This window comes from Eretmochelys imbricata, chromosome 9 (genome assembly GCF_965152235.1).
Source record: "Eretmochelys imbricata isolate rEreImb1 chromosome 9, rEreImb1.hap1, whole genome shotgun sequence".
Classification (NCBI taxonomy): Eukaryota; Metazoa; Chordata; order Testudines; family Cheloniidae; genus Eretmochelys; species Eretmochelys imbricata.
The window spans coordinates 13,035,125-13,048,986 of record NC_135580.1 but is presented as its reverse complement, the minus strand read 5'-3'; positions in this window follow the sequence as shown (position 1 = coordinate 13,048,986).

The following is a 13,862-nucleotide window of genomic DNA, read 5'->3' as shown; positions in this document are numbered from 1 at the left end:
CGGATCCCTTCACTTATGCACAGACCCAAAAGAATTAAATAAATATGTGAAAAGGGAGAGAAATTTGAAGAGATGGCTGATGCCAAATATTTCTTTTTTTTTCTATTCTTGGTGCCTTTCACCAGAAAATACATTTTTGGATGGTATAAAGAGTGCAAAGGGCTACACAGATGACATTTTTATCTGGGGAAAAACAGTAGAAAAGCATGACGAAAGACTCCGAGCAGCGCTGGAAAGAACCACAGCTGCTGGGCTAGAGCTAAACAAAATAAATTCTGTGTAACAGAGATAACATACCTGAGAGAAAAGTTAACAAAACAAGGTGTAGAGCTAGAGAATGGTAAGGCTAAGGCCATCATCCACATGCTGCCCCAACAGACAAGGAAGAGGTACAAAGATTCCTTGGAATGGCAAACTACGTAGAGATATTTGTGCCTAATCTAACTGCCTGAATCAGCCACCTGAGAGAGCTACTGGGCAAAGATGTCCAATGAGCATGGGATGCAAATCTTAATAAAGAGTTTGAGAAACTGAAGGAGGTAAATAGGCCCTGAGACACTATGACAGTAAATGCAAAATAAGTTGTCCACTAGAATGTACCGGTGCAGTCCTCTTCCAACAGTATGATCAAAGCTGGAGACCAGTAGCTAATGCATCACTAACAAAGCTGAGTGTCAATACACCCAGACACAGAAGGAGGTTTTGGCCTCAGGCTGTAGCTACTAGCTGGGGCACTGTGCTGCGTCACTATAAGCTCTCTCATGTCGCCACTCTAAGCCAATGGGCGAGAACTCTCCTGTCAATTTAATTAATCCACCCCTAACCAATGATGGCAGTTATGTTGGCGGGAGAAGCTCTCTCACTGACATAGCACTGTCCGCACCAGCGCTTAGGTTGGTGTAACTTGTGTTGCTCAGGGGTGTGAATAAGCCACCCTCCTGAGCGACATAAGTTATACCAACATAAGGGGTAGTGCAGACATAGCCTCAGTCTATCAGCATGAAACGTTTCATGACTTTATTTATGGGAGGCCTTTGTTAGCTGAATTGACCGTAAACCAGTGATTGCCATTGCTATAAAGGGCCTGGCAAACACGCCCGAGAATATAGAGATTATTTTTTTCAGCTACAAATGTATGATTTGCAAATTGATGACAAACCTGGGAGAGATTTGGTGGCTGCAGATACACTCTCCAGAGCATTTGATAAAAGTGCAGCAGGGCAAAGTCCAGAGTTAGATTTTGTAAATGTCAATGTGGAAAAAGAAAAAATAAACCTGTCCAATCTCAGATGAAATGTGGACTGTGATTGCCAGAGCTACTGCTCAGGAGAAGATCCTACAGAAAGTAATTAAGAGTTGCCAGGACAGGGTATTCCCAGCCCTTATCAATTTAAAACAGGAGCTCTCAGTACTAGATGGGATTTTGTTTAAAGGCATCAGGATGGTGATTCCCAAAATACTGCAGAAAAAAATGTTTAAAGGGATACGTAAAGGTCATTTAGGGATGAAAAAATAAACAAGAGAAGGTCCAAAAACATTTTATACTGGCCTCAAATGAACAGTGACATTGAGGAAGTTGTTAAGTCTTGTCACATATGCCAAAAGTACAAGCCAAATCATGCGATAAAGCCCATGTTGCAGGCACAGGAAAAATTGCCCTCCTGGAGCAAAGTACGCATAGAGGTGTTTACATTGGCTGGGGGGCGGGAATTATGTATGTCTCCTAGACTATTATTCTCAGTTCCCTGAGATAGCCTTACTAGAAGATACAACTAAACAGGTGATTGTGCATATCAAATCTATTTTTGCTAGACACGGTATACTTGACATAGTAATGTCTGACAATGGGCCACAGTTTAGTGGGTATGAGTTTAAGCAATTTGCAGCAAAATAGAGGTTTAGACATATAACAGCTAGTCCCCATTATCCCCAATCCAACGTGGTGGGAAAATGGTGGCAAAATAATAAAATGCCTACTGAAAAAGGCAGCGGAGTTAGACTCCAATCTATATTTAGCACGGTTAAATTACAAACGAGCATAGATGAAACATGGGCTGTCACCTGCTGACATTTTGTTCAACAGAAAACTGGAAGCAAGAATGCCTGTACTGTCAGAAACTGATGTCAGAACCACTGGGGAGACAAAGAAACAGATAAGGAAAAACAAAACAAAAAAATTCAATATAGTTTGGGGCCATGGAAGTTGCCACAAGTTCGTGAAAATGATGCTCTGCATCTCTATGGAGGGAAACAATGGTCGCAAACAGCAGTTGTGTCACAAGTGGTTGCCCTGCAGTTGTCTAAGGTTGTCAGCTCTGAAAAAGACATACTACGGAGGGTCAGGTGACGCCTACAAATCTGGGAACAGAGGGCGATAAGAGGCATTGAAGGTAAAAAATCCATTACAATCTACATACCACACAGACTATGCTGGCTGTTACTCTGAAAGAGGCATTGAGTCAGCTATTGTCCGGGAGAGGGTCTCAGACAGGCAACAACCACAGCAGGTTGTGAGAACAGATCCCAGAACAAGTGGACCTGCTGCCTCCTGTCAACAGAAGAATGATGTTACGGGGGCCCTGCAGGTCCAGGCAACAGCACAGGGCATTTCAAAGATTAATTGAACATTGTTAATCATTCTTAGGTTATTTATAAATATTTGTATGTTATATTAATTTTAGTTTTTAAAGTGTTATAAAGTTTTCACTTGGAAGGGAAGATGAGGTACTGGGGACTGTGCCTTTAAGGGCTGAGCATCCCAGACAGAGTGTGGGAAGGCCACTGTGAAGTTTGTGTTATACAAAGCCACTTGGAACTGGACACAAAGTAGAGCTCTTGCAAGCCCCTTAAAACACTGACTAATCACTGAACACCATAACCCTTACTCTACCCTTTGTCTTTCTGTTTTGTTGAAATGCGAGCAAGGATGTGCCTTTTTGTTTCCACATTGTGAGCTATATTGAAAAACACACACTAGTAATAATAATGGTCAGAGCATAGCAGAGAACTAAGCAATGGTTAGTGGATTTTCAAAAATGTTTTTTTAATTTGGTAGGTTTTGCTCACCAGTCACTCCATTGATGCATGTGAGAATATACAACAAAATCAAAAAGAAAAGAATTATCCTAAGCAGAAACTTCACACTGTAAAGCGTCTATATGTTTCCAACAGTAACATATTTCCATGAGAACAATAGAGGATGCAGCGAGGGGAAAGAAAAGAGGCCAAATTATCCTCAAGCATACGCTGGTGTAAATCAGGAGTAAATAAAATAAAAGTGTAAAACCAGCTTCAGAGAGAGAGGGGGGGGCGGGGAAATCAGCCTCAAAGTTGACAGTTGAAAAATGCCTTCCTGCTTTGGTGGATCCTTTCAGAGACTACTGAGAACCAAGAAAAGAAGAGATGTTTAATTGTATCTGGAATCCAATTTTTAATCACAGACTCATCAGCTGTGCCACAAGCATTATGGGACTAGGGTTTTCTGTGATCTTTAAGTGGAAATTCATGTCAAAGACAAAGAAATCTTAAAAATATTGCTTTCCAGAAATGGGTGTCCTTAGCGCTCAATGTACAGGCAGCAGTTCAAATGCTGTCTGTTCCATCATATGAAATTCTTCCTAGTGCTTTATATGTGATTGTCATATAGTTGAGCGGGGGGACAAAGGGAAGCTTCTTCCTTTGCCTTTCATTTCTTTTTTGAGCTCCCCTTTTAGTGAACTGTTCTGACCGGCATAACATAGTATAGTGGGAAGAAAGACTAGGCAGCTTTCAGCCACAGCACCATATCAGGGGTGGTATTGAGCTGCACCCACACCGAGTGGCATCAACAGAAGGTACCTCAAACTCCCAAGCATCTCCCCTCAGCGGGGGTAGCTTGCCTCATGTGGCTAGCCAGCTTCAGTAGCTGCTGTACAGCCTCTGTGATGGTGATTTACCTCCTAACCCCAGAGTGCTAGCAAGGAGGGAATAGAGACTGCAATTGTGCCCAGTCCCTCTGGAGCCCCAGGGTGGGAGGAGAGTCCTTCAAGACACAAGGCATTCATTAACATTTAGAAACTAATTGCTTCCAGTACCTGGCATTTACAATAAAAACCATTTGGGCCAATTTTCAAAGGTGCTGCACAAACAAGAGCTCCCACTGGAGTTCTAGGCATTGATCACCTCTGAAAATCTGATTCAATTTATCTCAAGATGGCACCCAGAGGATGGAAGTACCCAAACTCAGAGGCTACTTTTTGATATTTGAGACTTTCAGGTTACATGATGCAACTGTGCCACACACAGGATTTCTGGGGGGTGGGGGAAGGAGGAGGCCTATCGTAAGTGACACACTGTTGTCACAGTACAAAATTTATATTCCCAAAGTAACTCCAAATTTCATCATTAAGGTAATCAGTCACCAGGAGCTCAAACCCAAGTGCACTCATGCAAATGCTATTACTGCTGTTAACTTTGGCGCTAACTTTTCAGCTGCCTCTGAGTCTCCAAACATTTTTTATTTTCACTTGGTTCTGCAGGTTACAAAAGAGTGAGCTTAACTCGCTCAGTGTTGAAAATGTGGCTGTGTTCATATTGGGTTAAAAGGAAATCCTTTTATCTTTCTAGGCTCCTGAGTGTAAGTTAAGCCTACCCTGTTTTGAAACAGATAAAATACTATCTTTACCTACTGCTGGGAAGTGACTCTGTGCATAACTTTGTACATTAGTGAAAGAGGTAAGCAACAGATTTTGAAATCTTCTCATTTACATAGGCACTGTTGCATTTGTTCTGTCTTTATCATATATATCAGAGACTATAAATATCCAATGTACTTGCTGTGAAGAGTTATTTGCTGTGCAGCTATTTGGGTAACTGGAATCCAATAGGCTTTCTTTGCAAAGATACAATCCTCCTCAATATTAAAGTTTAAGGGATGCTGAAAGCTTCAAGAATGTGACAGGTGTGGAAAATCATTTTTAAGTTGCAGGCCCAAGACTGCAAGATCTCCATTTCCAACTGATTATTATTTAATAGTATTTGAAAGCTTCTTTCAAAACCTGAACATGAACTTAGCAAAGTAACTAAAGGATGACTGAACAATCAAGGTGAGAGTCCATCAAAAAGAGAGGTTTTCTAGCTAATTTATATTGCTCCTCAAGGAAGGTCTGTATTCTAGTGCAGGCTTCCCTGCATTTCAAAGCACATATCTTTTATAGGGTCTAATTCAACTCTCACTGAAAACCAGAATCTCATTTACTTTAAAAGCCCCTTCATGTTACTCTGATGTAAACTTGGGAGTAAATTTGCTCCTGCTTTAGGCCCCTTCATACTGCCAGAATGGTTTAAAGTGGTCTTAATATAAATGAGAATCTGGCCCTGGGAGTCTTTCCATTGATTTAACTGGAGTTGAATAATGTCATAATATGCTAGGGAAAATTCCTGAATTTGATATTGCTGGCTTAGCTCTATTACCTTAATAACACCCGCATCTACAGAATGTACCTGTGGTATGTAGTCCATGCGGCTAGCCTGCTAGCTTGCGGTATTTTATAATCTGTTTTCTTCACTGGTTTGAGATTATGTTTTATACTGAATAATTCCAGTACATGTTACTTCATTATATCTGGCTGTAAGGAACCTACAGGCCTGTATCCTGTATGATTAGCTAGGGCAAGTTAGCATAAGCGTTTGTAACCTTTGGTATAGATAAATGGCCTACTGCTTACCCCTTTTAACTTTGGGGAATTGAATGGAAAACTGAACAGAGAATTAAATGTGTTTACCATAATTCTGGAACATACCAGTAACCACAAGGAACAGCACAGAACATGGAAGTAATAATTTAGGCCAGAGGTAACAATTTTGAGGATGAGATAATCAATATTAATATATGCAAATATGGTAGTAATATGTCATAATATGTTATCTTATAGAGTAAGTGTATCAGAAGATTTATCTGAGTGAGGAAATAAGATCTGGGCATGCAAGGTTGGGCACTGATTTGAATATTCAGGGCAGGGCTGTTTCCCAGGGTTGTCAGGACCAGGGGCAACTTAAATATTTCACTCCAGGTGGTATAAGCAATAAATCAACAGGAACTCAGCGATTCTGTCTGATCAAGGATTAAATGCAAGTTAGCCTGCTTTTGTCTAACCCTGCAGTTTATTAGATTTAAGCACACACAGACATAAGCAATAGGTTTAGAACATCCCAGATATTTACCTATATTCTGAGATGGTATTGAATAATCAACAACAGGTCAGTGCTGGCCAAATGCTTCCCTCCTGGGAAGTAAAGATGTCAGGAAAATCTCTATTCCAGGATAGCTCCCGAGGGCTGCTGCCAGGTACACTCTATTATCTAAACTTTTTATAACTAACTTCTACAAAACACATAGGTCACGATGACCCCTACTGGATCATCACTTTTCCTAACTTTCAATAAACTTTTACTATCAGAGGCGTCTAGACTCAAGGTTGTCCACCCACATATCGTCTTCCATTCTCAGTTATTTACTTTTTCCTCCTCTCATCCCATACTGATTAGCAAAACGGCCAGTAGTTATGACCTTGCTTCTGAAAGCCTGTCTCCAAATTAACCCTTAACTATGTGATGTTCTATTTCGTTAATTTAGGGTGGCTGAGTGCATATAATATGGTTGCAATTAGCTTGAATCACATTCTGGGGTATATACCCCTCTCAAATCCAGAGCAACATTCACCTCCTTAAAGGCCATATATCTTTAACATTAAGGCCATTAAGGTTTTACACACACACACACACACACACAAATAATGAGTTTAGTTAGTTACTTTTGAAACCGCAGCATTAGGCTCAAGGCTCTTAACCAAGACAAAGCAAGAATTTTTTCGTCGGCACTCTTCAGTTTCACCCTGACTTTGCCTCATTAAAGACCAGACATTATGTACTTATTTTTGGGAAGTACCCATAGTTAGTTAAATTGCTGGCTTTGCAACTGATCATTTTTTCTCCTTATCCAGCATGTCCATGGAGAACCATCCCAACAAGGTCTTTCACCAACTGTGTTCCGAATCTCTGCTAACCCCCTTAATTACTTGTTTAATTTCATTAGAAGTGTGGTGCATGGTAACCATGACTTTACACAGCTTCTGCCTAACAGCTTGCCAATAATTTCTCAAATGGGAATACTTAAACAACATTTTTACAGCAATTAAATTTATTTCAATAGGTACAGGCATTACATTGGAGTATAAGGTGTATTTTACTTTTAATTGGCTGGTCCTCTGTCTCCCACTACCAGGTCTCCAAGGAAGGGTGCGAGTATGCTAGTTTAAGTAGCCTTTTAGAAAAGGGATGTTATCACCAGTGACCATAGAACCGTATTACTTCTTTATGACTTTGGTTTACAGCTTTGATTACTTTCTCATTTATCTTAATAAAGGTCTTGAAATTTTGCTTTTATCCTCAGTCTGAGTGTCCTTGCCACACATCCCGAGGGTCCCGCCCAAGACATTGAACTTCCTATGTTCCCCAATTCTATCGCCTGAATTTGGAACAAGAACCTAAATATCTTCTGGTCAGATCACTGGCGAGCCATAATAAACTAGCACTATAAATTCAGGTCAACAGGTATTTCTCTGTCTAGGGAGATTGTTAAATCTCTCCCAGCCAATCCTGTGTAGGCTCTCTAAGCCCAGTCACAAGGACCTATTCTCCCACAGTGTTCCAGTTCTTACACTTTGAATCCCCTGGGGCTTCCCTGTGCCTAGACATTACAGGTTGGTTCTCACCAACTAAACTCAGAAAATACCTTTGATTTTTTTTTATTTTTTAACTTTAGACTCCACAATTTTTTTCCCAATCTTAGTTGCTGAATATTCAATAGATTTACTTCCCATTCCAACTGCCAGACCCATCTGGTTCATTTGTCCATGTTTGTGTTTGTAGTGGTAATATCTGCATGTACTATGGAGTTGTTTCACTTGCACAGCTATCATGGAAACAAACTTAATGCCCATTGGGGAAGACAAAGATGTTACTACTCCTTGTCTCCCCAGCTACCCTATTGTAAGACATTTTTGTGTTAGTTAAGTTTCCCATTGTACGTTCTGTGAGACAGCTGAGAGAATTCCCATTCTCTTCACACATCTAGGTTAACAGTTAGCTCTATGTCTACTACACCCAATTACTCACAATTTTGTGCTTGATAGACTGAAATAAAAATGCTTATAATGTACTGCAGAACAGATAAGTCACAAAGAAGTGTTTGTTACTCATTTCTTCACACAGCCACATTCCTTTTCAACAATTATTTCCTTTTAAACCCCTTTTCCAATGAAACTTCTCTGAAGTGATAGGAACATATGAATGCCCATGATAGGTCAGATCAATGGCCTATCTAGACCAGTATCCAGTCTTCCAACCATGGCAAGTACCAGATGATTCAGAGGGAATGATCAGAATGGAGTAGTTTCTCAAGGTGATCCACCCCCCATCATCCAATCCCAGCTTCTGGCCGTGAGCAGCTTAAGGATGCCCAGAGCATAGGGTTGCATCCCAGACCAACTTGGCAAATACCATTGATAGATCTATCTTCCAGGAACTTATCTAATTTTTTGTTGAACCTAGTTATGCTCAAATAAATTGGTTAGTCTCTAAGGTGCCACAAGTACTCCTTTTCTTTTTGCGAATACAGACTAACACGGCTGTTACTCTGAAACTAGTTATACTTCTGGCCTTCACAATATCCCCAGCAGCAAGTTCCTCAGGTTGAGTGTGTGTTGTGTGAAGAAGTATTTCCTTTTGTTTGTTTTAAACCTGCTGCCCATTAATTTCACTGGGTGACCCCTAGCTCTTGTGTTATGTGAAGGGGTAAATAGCACTTCCTTATTCACTTTCTCCACCCCAATCTGATTTTATAGATCTCTATTATATCTCTCCACTACCCCACTTTTCTAAGATGAACAGTCCCAATGTTTTTAATCTTGCCCCATGTGGAAGCTATTCCAGATCCCCCTAATAATTTTTGTTGCCCTTTTCTGTACCTTTTCCATTTTTTAATGCATCTTTTTTGAGATGGGACAACCAGAATTGCACACACTATTGAAGGTGTGGGTGTACCATGAATTTATATAGTGGCATTATGATATCCCTGTCTTATTATCTATCCCTTTCTTAATAATTCATAACATTGTTAGCTTTTTTGACCGCTACCGCACATTGAGCAGATGTTTTCAGAGAACTATCCATGATGACTCCAAGTTCTCTTTCTTGAGTGGTAACAGCTAGTTTAGACCCCATCATTTTGTAGGTATAGGTGGGATTATGTTTTCTAACGTGCATTACTTTGCCCTTATCAACACTGAATTTAATCTGCCATTTTCTTGTTTCAGTTTTGTGAGATTACTTTGTACCTCTTCACAGTCAGCTTTGAAGTTAATTATTTTGAGTAATTCTGTATTCTCTGTAAAAGTTGCCATCTCACTGTTTACCCCTTTTCCCACATCATTTATGAATATACTGAACAGCACTGGTCCCAGTGCAGATTCTTGGGTGGACGCTTCTATTTACCTCTCTCCACTGTGAAAACTGATAATTTATTCCTACCCTTTGTTTCCTATCTTTTAACTGGTTACTGATCCATGAGAGGACCTTTCCTCTTATCCCATGACTGCTTATTTGATCACTCTAAAAAACACCATTTGCTTACAAGAGGTTGGTCTTTAACAATCAAACAAAATTACAATGGAAACCTTGGGGATACTTTTAAAACATCACTTAGGAAAGGGGATTCCCTACTGAAGTACAGATTTCACTTCACACTAGATATTCTGTGAATTAAGTTTTCAGAGGCACCAATTCAGAATCAAAATTAGTGCCTGTAATCATTTGTAGCCATAATAAATAAAATTTTCACATCTAGATACCTGATTTGCAGGAGCAAAATGATGTTACTGCCTCCAAACTAAATAAATAGATGTCACAATTGTATTATTTAGGCCTGCAAATAAGGTCCCACCATGACAACAGTCACACAAATTTGGTGGCTAATTTACATGAAATTTTCAAAATGCTGGCCTCAATACATTTATTTTCAGTTCTATATTTGCAGAACTGGGTGAATATTTCCTCCTTTTTTGGTGCACTAACCTCCCCTGAAATGCCTTTTCTTTAACTAATGTGTTCATTATTTGAAGTTATTGAACAGATGTTTATTCAAATATATTGCAACCTAAAGACTGCTCACAAAGTATTTTCCATGACGGTTGCTTCAAGTACTTGCCATGGATGCTTTGTGATTGCACTCTTAAGTTACATAGCATTGTTTTTGCTGTTTGACTACATGGCTCCCAAGCCCACAGGGTGCTATTGCCGTATGCAAACTTACAGTGCAAATATGCATGTAAATCTATAACTGTCTAATTAAAGCCCACTGAAGACCATGGGAAGATTCCAGCTGACCTTAATGGACTTTAGATCAGGCTCTATGTCCCCAGTTCAGCAAAGAACTTAAGTGGATGCATAACTTAGCACGTGAGTGGTTCCATTCACACCAATGAGACTATTCACTTGTTTAAATTTACACACATGCTTCAGTGCTTTGCTGGATCAGAGCCCAGGGTCCAGACCCTCAAAAGGTATTTAGGTGCCTAACTTCCACTGAAATCAATGGGAGTTAGGACCTGAATACCTTTGAAGATGAGTATTTATACTATACCCATGAGTATTTATGAAACTGTCTCTGCAAATATAAATTACTTTGGACAGAATGTTCATAAAAAGCAAGTACATGGGATTGAAAATGCCGATGAAGTGAATGTATGGTTTTGTTTGAATTTTTATGAATACTTTCTTCACATAGATTGCCTTACTTTCCCCAAGAGAATGTTAGTATTCTGGCACCTTCACATGAAAACAGATTTATTACCAACCCAAATTCAGAGCTGGTCCTAAAGCATGCAGCTCCACTAAAGTTCTCTTGAATGGAGTTAAACCTTCAATGGAATAGCACTTGCTCACACCTGATCTGAATTTAACCCTTTTTTTTGTTGCTGTTGAACCTAATGAGAGAAAGCCATGGCAGAAATAGTAAACATGTTTTCCTTAATGAGCTTACTCAAGAGCAAATATCATAGTAATCCAACATATTCCCTAACCGTACCCACTTTTTAATATAAACACTGCATTTTAGATATTTACCGGCACCATATTTTCAGAAACTGAACCTTGATTTGGTATTGATGCCCTTCTTCACTGTTTAATATTGGAATATGTGGTTTCCACTCATTTTCATACCAGTGTAACAATGCCATCTACAGGCCATAAATACACAAATTCTCTAATATTTAAAGACTAATGTTTCAACCAAAGAAAAAGAAACCACTGAAGTTGAAGTGTCCAAAATTAGCTCTGTTCGATCAGCCTGACTAACTGTACCATTTTACAAAATTATCCAGTAATGTTATGGCTCACCAACAAAAATATTATATTAAACTAACTGCTAATGCCTAGTGCTCCCAGCTCTTTCATTGCAGTGAGTTATAAAGCAGAGAGGCTTCTTTCCTTTAATGTAGTGGAAATATATTTTGGGGAGGAAGGGTGTGTTAAAACAAGGTGCTTCCAATTTAGTTAATCATAAATTGGCATCAGTAATGTACCCAAATTTTCATATAGAAATTTTATTTTGTTTTGTTTTACAGAATATTCCAAAAAAGTCATACTCAATCTGCATCTACCTTCTCAGCTTTGAGCAAAGCTAAGGTTTTTTTCTGCAAAGAGCTTCATGCTGATCTGATGGTGAACCAGCCATGGTTCCTGGGATCAGCAAGGTTCTCATGTGCAAGGTTCTACAATGAAGTCAAGAAAATTAGATACTATAATACATTGATCCTTACAAAGCAGTATCCTCGCTAAAACCACGTTTCAGCAAGGCACTTAAGAAGTTACAGACTTACAAGCACATGAGTAGACCCATTGAAACTAGAGCCAGATGTGGATGCCTATATGGACCAAATTTTCAAAACTGGGTAGCTAAGTCTGAGCATACAAGTATGTATTTGGGAACTTAATCCAGCATTTAGGCACCAAACCTTAGAAATGGTCAGTGGTCCAAAATTAGACACTGAATTCTTGCTCCTCAAGGCAGGGATCATATCTTTATTTTTAAAGCATCTAATACTTTTTGAGTGCTGCAAAGCAATAATAAATATTCATAATAATTTAGTGTTCTAATGTAGGCTCCCAAGTTTGAAAATTGGGATTCACATAGTTTAATTACTGTATTAAATCATGAGTGTATTATGATTGGTGTAATATAAAGGAAATTGAAAAACATGGTAGCCAGCATTAAACCTTTATGAACTTCACATCAGTCACGTGAATTAGTGAATATCCCATCCAGCTGCCGATAACATCATCCCAAAGCTTTGTTCACAAATGATCTACCCTTGGTACAATAGAGACAATTTTCATATCATTCTCGAAATTACCGCTTCTTAAAAAAAAAAGTGATTGTGTGTGAGAGATCAACCAATCATTATTGGCAGAAACTGTGATGTTGTTATCTCTAAATGTACTATTTTGGAGGGCAGGAAGGGAAAGAATTTGCTCAGATTACAATCAGAGGAGGTCCAATTATCAATGATGAAGATTACTGGTATAGTAACAATATCCAGCTCCTTCATCAGTAGATCTCAAAGTGCTTTACAAAGAGGTCAGTATTGTTATCCCCAATTTACAGCTTGGAAAACTGAAGCAATGTGACTTACCCAATGTCATCCAGTTGGCCAACAGCAGAGCCAGGCTTAGAACCCAGGTCACCTGAGTCCTACTCTGCTGCTCTAACCATTAGGATGCACTCATGAGAGTGCAAGAAATTAAAAGCAGGTTATTACAGAGTCTGACCACTTTCTCTTTATGAAGGATTAAAAAGCTATACAAAGTTAGTATCACTGAGAAGGCCTTAAATGTTGAAAAGTGAATGTATTTGGGTGGTAGGTATATTTTATTCTGAAAATGAAAGCTAGGTGATATATATGATAATGTATTACCTTAGGTGGTTGTAGGAAAAATAAATAGAAATTAAATGTCAGTGGAAAAAATATTGTTGGTTTTACACAGCTTGAAAAGGAAACAGGCCTGTCGTCAGTCATTGATTTTCAACATGGCAGGAACTTATTTAGAGATTTTGCATTCTGGCACGAACCCTGGAATGGATCTCAGAGTATTTAGCATTCCACTATGTTAACAAGCAGTGGTGTGTGAAAAAGTGTTATGAGAGTTCAAGTGCACTGTTGAGTGACTAAAAACCTGAGAGAAATCATGGACTGTTCTAGCTGGGCTAAAAAGTGATCAACATGCAACAACGATTGGTGTAATGAGACACTATTGAAGTGGAGTTTTTTACTTTGAAAGAGACAGAGTGGAAGAAATTAAGAGAGAGTGATCAGTAAGTATTTTGGGAAAGAAAGAGATGTCAGAGGGTGATAATTCCAGTGAGATAATCAGATCAAAGGTGTGACCTTTGGTGCCAGACAAGAGAGATTTAAGGAAGATTGATAAGAAATTATTGTTCTGTGAATTCAAGTAAAATATTGAAGGACAGGGAATCAGCAGGAATCAAATGTGAAGGGATCTGAAATTTAAGACTAAAGCATTTTATATACTTTGGAGAATAGTAATAAACCTGAATGTTTACAAAGCAAGGTGGCTTATTATTAGTTGTGGATTAGGCTCATGGATTTGGAATGGAATGGAAGGAAAACCAAGACTCTGTCCATTACAGAGGGGGTGTTCTGGTTTCAGGTTTCTTTGTGATAACTTCACATAGCTCTCGTTGAGACAAACAAAGAAGATATATGCCACTGACCAAAATCAGCGCAATAGCCAGGAGTGAAGGGAAG